This window comes from Canis lupus, chromosome 23, assembly GCF_003254725.2.
Source record: "Canis lupus dingo isolate Sandy chromosome 23, ASM325472v2, whole genome shotgun sequence".
Taxonomy (NCBI): domain Eukaryota; kingdom Metazoa; phylum Chordata; class Mammalia; order Carnivora; family Canidae; genus Canis; species Canis lupus.
This window is the reverse complement of record NC_064265.1, coordinates 46,800,426-46,813,821: the sequence shown is the minus strand read 5'-3', so window position 1 is coordinate 46,813,821 and position 13,396 is coordinate 46,800,426. Positions and strand designations below refer to the sequence as shown.

The following is a 13,396-nucleotide window of genomic DNA, read 5'->3' as shown; positions in this document are numbered from 1 at the left end:
ATTTTCAAAAGGGCAATAAAGAGCAATTAGGGGGTAATGAAAAATGGAAACGTTTTTCCATTTCATCTACACTCCAACTCGATGGGAATCTGCAGGAAGTAAAAACAAAGGCACAAACAATACTAAGAAAGCTACCACGACAACGGCCAAACACCAGAGTGTCATCAATGTAAAACTAGAGTGGAATTCTTGCCCGAGATACTTCTACGAAAATCCCTGAAGGGAGTTATTGAATGTGGTCAACAGTGCTTAGATTCTGTGTGTTTTGAGAAATTTTAAGTATGAGCATATTTGACTTTTATTATAAAAACACTAAGTCCACCTGACTGCCAAAGACCCAGGCTCAGCAGCAGAGGCAGAGTGCTGGGTATCGGTGGATGGTTTAATGCGCCCGCTCAGTATTTGTGTCCCTTTCACCTGGTGGGTGGATGTGTGTCTCTGTTTCTGTAATGATCCTTTCCAGACTGGAGAATATGCTCAAGAGTCTTCCCTCTTAGACAGTTCTCTGACTGACCTGTCCTATCACTTTCCAATTTGAAAAAGTTGTCATCACCGACGTCCTGCAAGTCCTCCTAGCTGGTATGTGTATGTGCATACGTGCATGTGCACGTGAGCATGTGTGTGTGTGTGTGATAGCACATACATAAAATCAATGAGCTTATCATTTTATACATATAGTCTAGAGATGTTAGGTATATGAAAGTTATGGTACAACCTTCACCAACCCCCACCTCTAGATATTTTCATCCTCCCAAACTGAAACTCTATACTCATTAAACAATAGCTTCCCATTCCTCTTCCATTCCCTACCCAGTCCTTGGCAGCCACCATCCTACTTTCTATCTTTATGAGTTGACTTCTCCAGGTACCTCCTACAAGTAGAATCATAGAGCATTTGTCCTTGTGGCTGGCTTATTTCACTCAGGTGCTTCCAGGTTGCAGCATTTGTGAGAATCCTCTTCCCTTTTTAAGGCTGAATAATATTCCATTACGTGCATGTGCCACATCTTATTTATCTATTGTATTCTTCGATGGACATTTATGTTTGCTTCCTCCTATCGGCTATTGTGAATAATCCTGCTAAGATCATGGGTTTACAAATATCTGTTTGAGTCTCTGCTTTCTTCTATATTCTTTTGGGTATATACCCAATAAATAGAAATTGCTAGATTGAAATATTATCTATTGCTGGAGCATGTCATGATTCTATGTTTCAATTTTTGAGGACCTCCCATACCATTAAATTCCCCTATCTTCTTCATGTTTCATCTCTCTGCATTCTGGTTTCTGCGGCTTCTAGTCACTAAGATTCTCTTGCCAAAGTCACCCGATGACTATGTTACCAAATCCAAATGATACTTCAAAGCCCTCTTGCTTGACTCCTTTGCAGTATATGCCACTGTTGACCATTTCCTTCTTGTAGAAATGCTCTCTGTGCTTGAGTTCTTCACTCTCTCCTTCTGATTGGGTAGCAGTCTCTTCTTTGACTTTCTTACGGGGTTCCTTAACCATGTTCATCCATTAAATGTTGCTGCTTCTCAGGATTCTGTTCTGGGCCTGCTCCTCTTCTTATGCACAATGTCCTCAGCATACTTCCATGGTATCAATGGACAGAGACTTAATTGCACTTTCATTTCTGTTTCCAACCTGGATATCTCCCTTGAAAAATTTTGGTCAGTACAAAATACAAGATGGTTTTGACCTGTGCTCTAGAGAAAAGCATCTGCATAGAGGGCGTAAGAGCAACCAAATTTTTAACTTTCATTGTTTAACCTTGGACAAGTCAGCTATTATTTCTGAGCCCCGTTTCCTTATCTGGAGCCACAAACAACCACTTCGGAGGATTATTGAAAGTTCATTTTCTTGACATTTAAAAATTATAGAATAAAGAATACTTTGTTGTGTTTATAGTATAAAAAATACAGGTAAAGTAAAAATTTATACTATTTCCCTATAGCATGATTCTCCATATATATATATATATATATATATATATGGAGAATATATGTAGATAGATAGATAGATAGATAGATAGATAGATTCATATATCCATATGATATATGGAATTAAGTAATTTTGTGGGCGTTTAAATATATATAACATCACAGTGTATTTTTCACTGTGATCTTTTTTTAACTTTATCTTTTTTTTCACTGCGATCTTTTTTTAGTTGAAGCTATCCCCAAGGTATTCTTTGGAACTGACTCATACACATCTAATACCCCCATCGATAAAATTTATGTAATTTCTTCACAATTAAAAGCAGTGTAGTCAATCAACAGTGTTATAGATGCCTCCCTAAAAGTATGGGGAAGTTTTTAAGTATAGGGATATAGAATTGCTGGGCCAGAAGGTATACACATTTATTTTTTATTTTTATTTTTTAGGTATACACATTTAAAATGTTTTTTTTTCTTTTTTACACATTTAAAATGTTAATTGTTACTACCAAATTGCCGAGTCAAAAAACCTTTACCAGTTTGAACTTCCAACATTTCCTGTTTTTCCACTCTATTGTCACTACTTGACATAATCAAACTTTTAAAGATTTGCCAATCTGATGGGCAAAAGAATGGTGTCTTCATATTTTTAATTTGTATTTCCCTGATTACTATGGAAATTGAACATATTTTAATGTTTGTACCTTTTGTATTTCCTGTTTTGTAAATTGCCTGTTCATTCATTCCAGACATTTGTTCATTGGACAATGGTCAACTTTTTATCGATTTGTAGGGTTCAATATACCTTAGGTTTTAATGTATTGTAATCACTGTTCTTTTTTTAATGCTACAGTCATTGAATAGTGTAGCTTTTTGAGATGATCTCAATATTGTTTGATAATATCCTTGCGTTTTGGCACAAGATGTCTCAGGCTCATTTTGTAAATTTCCTATTCCAGACCTAAACTTAGCTCTTTCTCTAAAGGGCTTTGTTTCCTTTCAGTAAGACAGGGTTTTCTGAGACTGAATTTAGACATTAGTGGTGCTACAGGGTTATCATTAGCATTAGGAATAAACTGGGTTTTGTAAGCATTAGCAGTTAGTCAATATAATGTTAGTTATTTCTATATGCAAAGCAATATGTATTTGGAATATATATTTAAACATGTGCTAGGAGTTTGTAGCATGCATTAACATTACATCATATTTTGCATTAAAGTAATTTAAGAATAACATACCTCATATGAGAAAATATTTTCTCTTGAGTAAAAATTGGGCACTGTTTTCCTCTGCAAGGATATTTTGATAAAGAAAGGCAATAACATAGTAATTGTCATATCTTGCATTTGGACCTTTCCAAATACCCTTCCAAAGAAATTTCAAAAGTCATGTAGAATGGAAAAATATTACACAGCTTCCATATTTTTCATTTTTCTCATTTGCTTTTTTTAAAAAGATTTTATTTATTCATGAGAGACAGACAGAGAGAGAGAGAGAGAAAGAGAGGCAGAGACACAGGCAGAGGGAGAAGCAGGCTCCATGCCCGGAGCCCGACGTGGGACTCAATCCCGGGTCTCCAGGCTCACACCCTGGACTGAAGGCAGCACTAAACTGCTGAGCCACCCAGCCTGCCCCTCATTTGCTTTTATCATTATGATTCTCAATCTGTTTTCTCTTTCCTTTTTTTGCTCTTATGCACTTACCACTTAAAAGTAAGCAAAAATCTTCGCATTTGTCCTTGAAAAAATATTTCAATAAAAAAAATATATATTCATGGTTTTAGCCACCATTTTTTTTCCTAAGACTTATTTCACGGCCACTTTAAAACTACTGAAGTAGCACGTTTCTATTGCTATCTGCAGAGCTCAATGGTGGGAGAAGTACTTCTGATTCACTGATTTTATTTTTAATTTATTAAAGAAATGACTTTAATATGTAAGTGCGCATATAATTGTTTTGTTTTGTACAGCTAGATAATTGAAGAGGGAAGCACTCTCTGATCATTCTTAAGTACCTTTGACCCTCAGGTTCCTTATCTGTAAAAGAGAATAAGAATATCTACTTCACTGGGGTGTTGTGAGGATTAATTGGCTATTATAGGTAAACGGCCAAGCACATTAAGTTTCCTGATAAGTATGATGCTGATAATTCCAAATCTAATTTGAAAAACACAACTGGACAAAAAGTTTCTTCTAGTTTGTGAATTTATTTGAAAACACTACAAAAGGTTTACAAATTAAAGCACATCTCGTTTTACATTTATATTTATTGTGCGTTAAGAGAAATAAACGAAAGGAACCAGGACTATAGGAGATTTGCGGAGAGTCATTCACTCATTCATCCACTCAATAATTATTATCTGTTATAAGTAAGAAGATATACTAGGGACTGGGCCTACACAAGGAACCATTGGACTGTGCAGATTATTCTGTTGGTCTTGCCCTTTGCTGCCCTAGAGGTTGGTCTCTACACACCATTTACGAGGCTCCTTTGCCCTCTTCCTTCTGGTTACCTTTAGCCAATGGATGCATAAGCATGAGATAGAAAGGAAAGAATTTGAAGTATGTTTTTGTATCTCCTTCATCCTGTCAGGCCACAGTTTGGGAAGCGGCTATATCACTCTCCCCACATCTATGGCCCCTTTCTGGTTCCTTCTCTTCCTCAGCTATACCTCTGGTCAAGTTCTAGCAACATGGTTCTTCCTTGCCTTTCATGCTTAGGAGTGACATCCGCTTCCTACCACTGCTAACCTACAGGTGCTTTACCCTACCTGGCTGACTCTGAATCATTTCGATACCTCTTAATAATCCTCTCATTAGATGCACTTTTTCAGGCAGAACTTATTTTACATTGGTCTTGTCATGCAATCAAATTACACATGCCACCTTGAAAGTGATATACTGGGAGGTATATGGTTTCAGAGGAAACACAAAGGTGGAAACTTATAGAAGATGTACTAGGCTTCGGGAATCCAGGATTGCAGTTCAGGGAAAGTGACAGTTGAACTGAGACTTGAAGGATAAGAATAAGGAGGACTTCATGGGTATTTAGCAGGGCTGGGTCTGCTGGGCAAGGGTAGGAAGAAAGAGGGAACTGGAAAAGGAATAGAATTCAGAGAGAGTGAGAGCATCCTATTCATGGAATTGCCTGTACTATGCTCATTGGAAGGCATAAGCTGGGTGGGTGGGGGTGGTGCTAAAAAGGGGGGTGGTGAAGGCACACTTAGAAAAAGCCAGAAAGAGCATCAGAAGATGGTGAAGGGTGTGGTGAGGAATGAGCCAGGAAATAGGACTCTTGAAGAAGCAAAAAACAAAAACAGAAAACCAAAACAATGAAAAAAAAAAAAAAACAAAAACAAACACCAAACAAACAAACAAAACAAAACAAAACAAAACAAAACAACCCTTGTAGCATAAGCAATCAGGGCTTTGGGGTATATGTATCTTTTCTTATTCTTTATTGATTCTCTTTCTTTTGGTAATAGGTTTTGTGATTTTTCTCTGAGACACAAACCCATCCTCAATATCAGCCCATGTGACAGGAGGCACTGATTTTCCTCACATTCTAAATTGGTATGACCAACTGACCAATGTCTGGCAAAAAATTTTAATTTTTTTTCTTTGCCACAGTGATGGTTCAAAGATGGTTAGGTGATTCAAGCCATCCAGTGAGACTCATTTCTGGAAATTTTAAATTCTGGTTTTGCTGGGATTGGCTAACTGTAAGACCAAGTTCTGATGACATCATCCTAGTCCCTGACTCCAGCTACGCCTAAACTCTTATCTCTCTTCTTTTCATTTGCTGAGCCAAAAAATCCTGTCACTCACAACTACAAAAGTCTTTTACATCAGGAAGAAAATTATGCAGGACAAGACATGTTTTATTTGAAGTAGAAGTATCAATATCAAGAAAAGCAAGGTTTTCATTGTCCCTGGAACAGCACTGTCCCATAGAAATATAATGCAAGCTACATATATCATTACAAAATTTTTAGTTACTACATTAAAAAGAAACAGGTGAAATGAATTTTAATAAAGTAGGTTATTTAACTCAATATATATAAATATTATTATTTCAATGTGTAATCAATATAGAAAATTGTATCCAGTTTAATTTTTAAATTTAAACTTAAACTAATTAAAACTAAATACAATTAAAAAAAAAATCAGTCCTCAGCCACACTAGCCACATTTCAAGCATTCAGTAGCATCAAACAGCACAGCCCTAGACTAGATCCTAAAGTACAGGAGTTGATAGGAGTCCAGTTGAAAGTGAGTCTGTGCTCAAATTTTAGGCCCTTGGAATGGGGAACTACTTAATATTTTTGAACAGGGAAATGATGTAAGCTAAACAACGCTTCAATAAAAATAATCTGGCAGTTATAGCATCCTTAAAGCTTTCCTGATTTCCCAGTCAAATTAATGATGCCTTTCTCTATAATCCTCTTGCTCAGAGTCGTAAGGACACATGTCAGACTCTCTAGGGACAGAAACACTTATCCATTTTGAGACAGCAGCCAGAAAAATAATCTGCTGTTGAGCAGGATTCTCTCAAGACCTTGCCTATGCATTCTTCTGTCCCTAATGCGATTTGGAACATTCCCATGGCATTAAGTAGTGTGCCAGTTTCTGACTCTTGCTTCTAGATGGTCAGGTACAGTGGAATGATGAAATCAAAGGTCAGATGCAGAAACGATTAAAAACTTTTTCTTTCTAATGTTTGCATTAACTCAAAGACCAATCTCAATTCGAGACCTATTCAAACAAAGAAACAATGAGAATCTTAGAGTCCAGAAAATACACGACAACATACTGTCAGCTCCAAAGGGGGGAAATATGCTTCACTTTGTTCTCGTTTCCTCCCTGTTTCTTGCCCCTGGTAGGTTTTTCAAAACGGTATTTGTTTAATGGAACTAATGAATTATAAACTACAAGTCATAGTCTTTCGATTCTTTTTTGGATAACAAATATAAAGTAAAACACTTTAAAAAGTTTAATTTTTAATCGACATATTTGAATAAATTCTTGATTACATTTTTCTGATCAACGTCCCATTGTCTATTTTTTACAAACGTAAAATGATTTAAAGATAACACTTGTCATTCCTGAAACATTCATTGCAATTTTAATCAAATGATTGTATCAATTCTAAGAGTCTTCATGTCCTAGCAAATAAATCACGTTAACAGAAAAATTTTTTATAACACCCTTTTTTCTTGTAAGACTATTTTAAGTTCCTGAACACAGGCATTTTATATGGTTAGTGAAACATTTTGTTTCAGCTAACTGGGTGAGGGCTATGTTTATTATTTCTGTGGTGAAACAAAGAAAGGATATGTTCTCTTTCCACGGTACACAACCGCTACAACAGAGGAGCACGTTTCCAAATGGGGGTTAGGTCAGGAAAAAAGTCCCTGGGGGAAACTTGTTACAGACTGGCCACACCTAAACCTAGAGAATATAATACAACAGCCATAGGTGAGGGCCACCGCAAACCGTAGCCCCTGTGAGTTAGATGTGACTGCTTTCAGAACAAGATTTCAAGGGGACAATGGTGTCATGTAATGATGGAAGCTCTCATAAAATTATAAATTCACTTCATCTATGTGCTTTTTATTTGGAGCAATGATGAGATGCATATTCAAGAATGTTGTGGGGATTCACGGTTTTGGGGACAGTAAGCATCAAGAAGAAGAGAAAAGGTATTTCCTGGGGGGGGGGGGATTTAATTTCTGCTTTTTGAAGGTAGATGTCTTTGTAATAGACCTAACGCTTTTTGACTTTTGAAGACCAGTTCTGACAGTTGATGGCAAGTATGGATATCCATTTGGCCACTACTGACTGAGTACTTGGTAATCCTTATTGGAAAACTTTACAATGTGCTATTTTGTTGTAAAACATTTGCATGAGCCTTAATGCATTCTGTTCTTCCTAAAAGCCAATTTTACCAGCAGTTACACAGCTTTTAGAAGGCTTCAAATGGAGTCACTTATGTTTCACAGTGACTGAAAATTCACAAAAATATCAAAGCTCAAATCTCTTATTCTGTGTTCTCAACTACATCGGTGGTTTGCAAGATTTTCTGAGTGTTTTGTTTCCTGGAATTTTTTTTTTTAGATGCACACACACATCTATGGATACACATGTAGATAATATATGTGTGTATTTACATACTACATACATAAATGGATTTTTGGTGGATGGGGAGTTATAGAAACATGTGATCATCATAAATCTACAAGGAAGACAATACAGATCGCTCTTTGTTTCAATCAACTGGGGATTATTACTATTTAATTTTTGCACACACCCTTTCAGATTCATATATACTTATGTGTTTTTTTCAAAAATGGATGATAACATAAAAATATAGCAGAATTCTACATAACTGAATTCTATTTTTAATATTCACAGACTGTGAAAATACATAATGGCAAAGTATTATCAATTCAACAATACTTCTTATTCACATCATCACCTACGTACATTTGAACAATAATATCATGTGTTCTTTTTTTTTTAATACCATGTGTTCTTACAGAACATATATATCCAGGCTGCTAAAAATACCTGTGGTTATATGATTTGGAGACCTTTTGTAAAAAGTATATCTCACACGTTTAGAACCTGTGACTGAAGTCTTTTAACAACAAGCCACACTTGTGTGGCTGTTTTTGATTACTCTATATTCAAAGCAACTTCATCTGTCAGAGCTTCTGCTGTTATCAACAAACACACATGAAATATTTGTTATAAACCAGGATAGGCCTCAACTTGCAAGAGAAGAGCTTGGGAATCAGCTTGTCTGATTATGTAATTATATGACTTCAGGAATTAAGTATTGGTGGTTCTTATGCTAAGGGTGAGTGAGATACATCAATAATTTTTCTCTCCCAAACTTGGGAAGACTTCTAAAAAGAAATAAGATCTGGAGGAAGTCTTTAAGGAAGGAGCTATGATAGTTAGTTGGGCAAATGAAGTTTTCATGGAAATGTGTAGTGAGAATCTCAAAGAAATAGCCAGTGAGTATTGTATTGAGGCTAAGCAAGAAGTTAACATTCAATTCATGAAGGAATTTATATCAGAAGCAGCAGTAGTGCCATTCAGAAAATGAAAGATTTGTTTTTAACTTAGAAACAAAATTTTAGACAAAGGTTAGTTCAGAAAACAATGTGTTGAACACCTATGTACCCACTATCAGAATAAAAACTACTAATCTATGGGTATCTCTTTGTCAGGTATTTTCCTCTTTATATAGCTCCTATATCTTTAAAAACCAAGCCTTGAAGCACAAGGAATAGTTGAGCAAAGTGTTGGGGATGTTGTAAAAGAGACTGGAAAGGGGGGAAAGCACCTCGGGACAAGTAACTCCTATATAATGTAAATGACACACACTCAAAAAATTTTTAGAAAAATGACTCATTGGAATTATTTAAAATTGCAGACTCCTCAAAGACGGGAGGTTAAGTATGACATGACTTAACATGTTGTAAATAATTTGGTCTCCACAGTCATTTCATTACAAGTCATTAACTAATTTCAGAAATACATACAGACTTTGAGTCCTAATGGAATATGGTCCAAAAGTTTACTTGTTTCTTAGTTGTCTGGATTCCCACATAGTTTTAAGATTATACTTTGTTGTTAACGTTCCCAAAGAGTTTATAAAAGCCTGCTTACATAACATGGCAGCCAAGATTACCTGCTCTTTTAAGATTCTTCATTCATCATGCATAGTATGCAGTGATTGTTAGATGTGATCATAGTATGGTGATTATATTTAGAAAAAAATGATTAGTTTTCTATGGCTATGTAACAAATTACTACAAACCTAGGAGCTTAAAATAACACAAATTTACTATCTCACAGTTTTTGAGGAGTCTTACACATCATGGCTGGATTCTCTGATCAGAGTCTCAAATACTGAAATTAAGGGACATTCTGTGTTGTTCTTCTCATCCGAGGCATAGTTGTGGACAGAATTCAATTACCTGGGGTATTAGGACTGAAGTCCCCATTTTCTTCCTTGCTGTTGATCAGAAGCTGCTCTCTGCCCTTAAAGACCACATTCTTTGCTGCCTGGCCTCCCCTATCATTAAGCTAGTAATGGAGACTATCTAGCATGACCAATTACTCTCATGGGATGAATTTCTGACTTCCTCTGTCTCTGACCTCTAGATCTAGATTCTTGTGATTAGGCTAGACCCACCTGAAAAAAATCTTCCTATTTTAAGGCCAGTTGATTTAGGATCTTAGTTACTTTTGCACAATTCTTTACAGGAGAGCCTATGTTAGTATTTGATTGAATAACTGAGAGAAGATGTGTATACATAAGGGCCCAAGAATCCAGAGGGACCACTTTAGAATTCTACCTACCATAAACCCTATCAATTAGAGATACATACTGACATACATGAAATGGAATAACATGCTGTGTGGGATATGTATTCAAATAATCCAACAACAACAACAAAAAAGAGTAATGAATAGATGCAATAAAATAGGGAAAACATTGAGTTATTGAAACTGGGTGGTGGGCATTTAGAAAGTTATTCTTTCTGCTTCTGCTATGTTTGTGAATGTCCACTAAAATTTTAAATAAATAAATAAATAAATAAATAAATAAATAAATAAATAAATAAATAACATTATCTCTCAGCCTTAATCCTGACACGCAGCCTTTGATTCCACTAAACTTTTATCTTGTGACTGTACACTAATAGTTTGGATCCTTCCTTTCTTCTGGGTCTCTCATCTAGTCTTTCCTCAGCCCTTTAGAGCTGTAAAGGAAACTGAGACTGAGTAGATTCCCAGACATTCCTGGGATAGCCAGAATCCTGGATGTTAGTGTGTGGACAAGGACTAGAGCATTTGTCATGGTAAAGATGTGGAGTGAAATCTCTGGTCAAAGGGACAATTGTGAACAAGTGAGCCCTTATAGTGGTTGAAAGGGGTAAGGAAATAAGAAGGCCTGAAAAAGAGGAACTATATTCCATATAGAGGAGTGTTAGCAATAAGTGTAGAAAGAATGACAGAGTTGGCAAATCACCATTATGAATCCCCAATGTAACATGAAATTTAGACAAGGATAGAAGAGATATGCATATAACTTGGTGAAAGTTTATTAAAACAACAGAATTTTCACATAGTTTTAAAGTAGCACCACACGGGTTGTCTTTTTTTAATTACAAAAGGAAAACAGATCTTTATATTAGAAAGATTTTGTGGGGACATTTGGGTGGCTCAGTGGTTGAGCTTCTGCCTTCGGCTCAGGACGTGATCCTGGAGTCCCAGGATTGAGTCCCACATCGGGCTCCCTGCAGGAAGCCTGCTTCTCCCTCTGCCTGTGTCTCTGCCTCTCTCTCTCTATATATGTCTCTCATGAATAAATAAATAAAATCTTAAAAAAAAGAAAGATTTTGTAATTCCTACCTTTAACTGGGCAATCTAATAGTTTAAGATCTTAAAAATTTAATTTAAATAATTTAAAATCGGGATCCCTGGGTGGCGCAGCAGTTTGGCGCCTGCCTTTGGCCCAGGGCGCGATCCTGGAGACCCGGGATCGAATCCCACATCGGGCTCCCGGTGCATGGAGCCTGCTTCTCCCTCTGCCTGTGTCTCTGCCTCTCTCTCTCTCTCTCTGTGACTATCATAAATAAATTTAAAAAAAATTTAAAAAAAAAATAAATAATTTAAAATCTTAATAGTTTAAGATCACTGTTAGTGACACACTGTAACTTTATGTGATTCCTGATTAATGCAATGTGAGTTACATGCTATCACTTATATAATATTTTTGCTCAAAATGTTTAACTTGAATCTGATCATAAGGAAATAATCATCCAATCCAAAATGTAGAACTTTTTACTAGACACCTGGCCTGAGCTCAAACAAAATTCAGTATCATTAAAAATAAAAACTAAGAAGCATAGGGATTGTTTTGATTAAAATAGACTCAACCAAATAGAATAAATGAACTTTGACTGGATCCTGGTTTGAAGAAAAAAAAAGTTATAAAAGACATGTTAGGGAAAGAAAATTGAACAGTACATGTTGTAATTGAAGTATTGTAAATAATCTTGAGGTTTGTAACTGTATTGTGCTTTTGTAGGAGAATATCTTAGTCAGGATATGTTCTAAAATGGTTAGAGATGAAGTGACATGACGTTCAACATACATACATACATACATACATATACACACATATGTGTGCAAAGAGAAAGAATAAACAAATTTGACAAATGTCCACAATTAGTGAAAATTATCTTGTGTTTATTGTACTATTCTTTCAGCTTTTCTATAGGTTTAAACATTCAAATATAAAGAAAAAAATCATGCCACCTTTTCTGATTTTAGTTTCTGTATCTGTAAAATGAGAGGGTTTAGAATAAATCATCTCTAAATTCTTCTTCTTTTTTTAAAGGTTTTATTTACTTATTTGAGAGGGTGTGAGCACGAGAAGTGGGGAGGGGCAGAGGGAAAGGGCTGAGCAAGGAGCCCAACATAGGGCTTGCTCCCAGGACCCCAAGATCGTGACCTGAGCTGAAGGCGGACACTTAACCAACTGAGCCACCCAGGCACCCCAATTATCTCTAAATTCTTGACTATTATTTGATTTAATGTAAATTGGAACAAAGGAGAAGGAAACCGTTAAATTATTCAAGAATTTAACAAAACAGATTAGAATGATAAAAAAGTGCTGTGATGACTTGGGCAATAATTTAAAATGATTTTGCAAATTACAGGTAGTCCACTGCCTTGCACATAATTGGTTTTGGCTTTTTGATTTGTTGATAGAATTATGCTAAAGCACTTTAATTCTTTCAAAACTTATAATAGAGAGCCCAAATTATTTCTACTTTGAGAATAATATTTACATGGTTGATATATATAAAGAAATTTATTTATTTTATATCTATAGCATAGTTTTTGAGAAAAATAGGAATTCATTAATGATTCCCTATCAAATATTATGGAAAATTTTTTAAAACTGTAGAAAATATGTATTTTATATATTATTCAAACATTAAACTGATTATTTTCTGCTATTACTTCTCAAGGAAGAAATTTTAATTATTTTTTATTTTATTTTATTTTATTATTATTTTTTTAAATTTTTTAAATTTTTTTATTAAACAGATTAAATCCTTTGGTTCCCTCACCATGTAATAAATTAGAAAAAACTGACAATTCTCAATTTATGAGCATTGATTAAAAATTGTATCTTATTACGTTACATTTATTATTAAGTAGCGAGATTGAAGGATAGAAATATTTCAAGTATATGGGAAGTACAAGAATTTCAGCTATTTTATTTGAAGATTCTGAAAAACACAGAGCTGAAATAAAACATGCTAAATTGTTAATGAATCATCTTGTTCCATGGTGACATAGAATATTATTTGGAAATATAACAATGAAGTTTCTTCTTCAGCTAGAAAGAAAATTTTCTACAAG

At 35.2% G+C, this 13,396-nt stretch overlaps 1 protein-coding gene across 2 annotated transcripts in view; it reads right to left on the bottom strand.

Annotated features, from left to right (window-relative positions):
- MBNL1 (muscleblind like splicing regulator 1) overlaps window positions 1–13,396 on the bottom strand; it is a 276,932-nt gene that overhangs the window by 204,097 nt on the left and 59,439 nt on the right. The gene's annotated exons all lie outside the window — the stretch shown is intronic.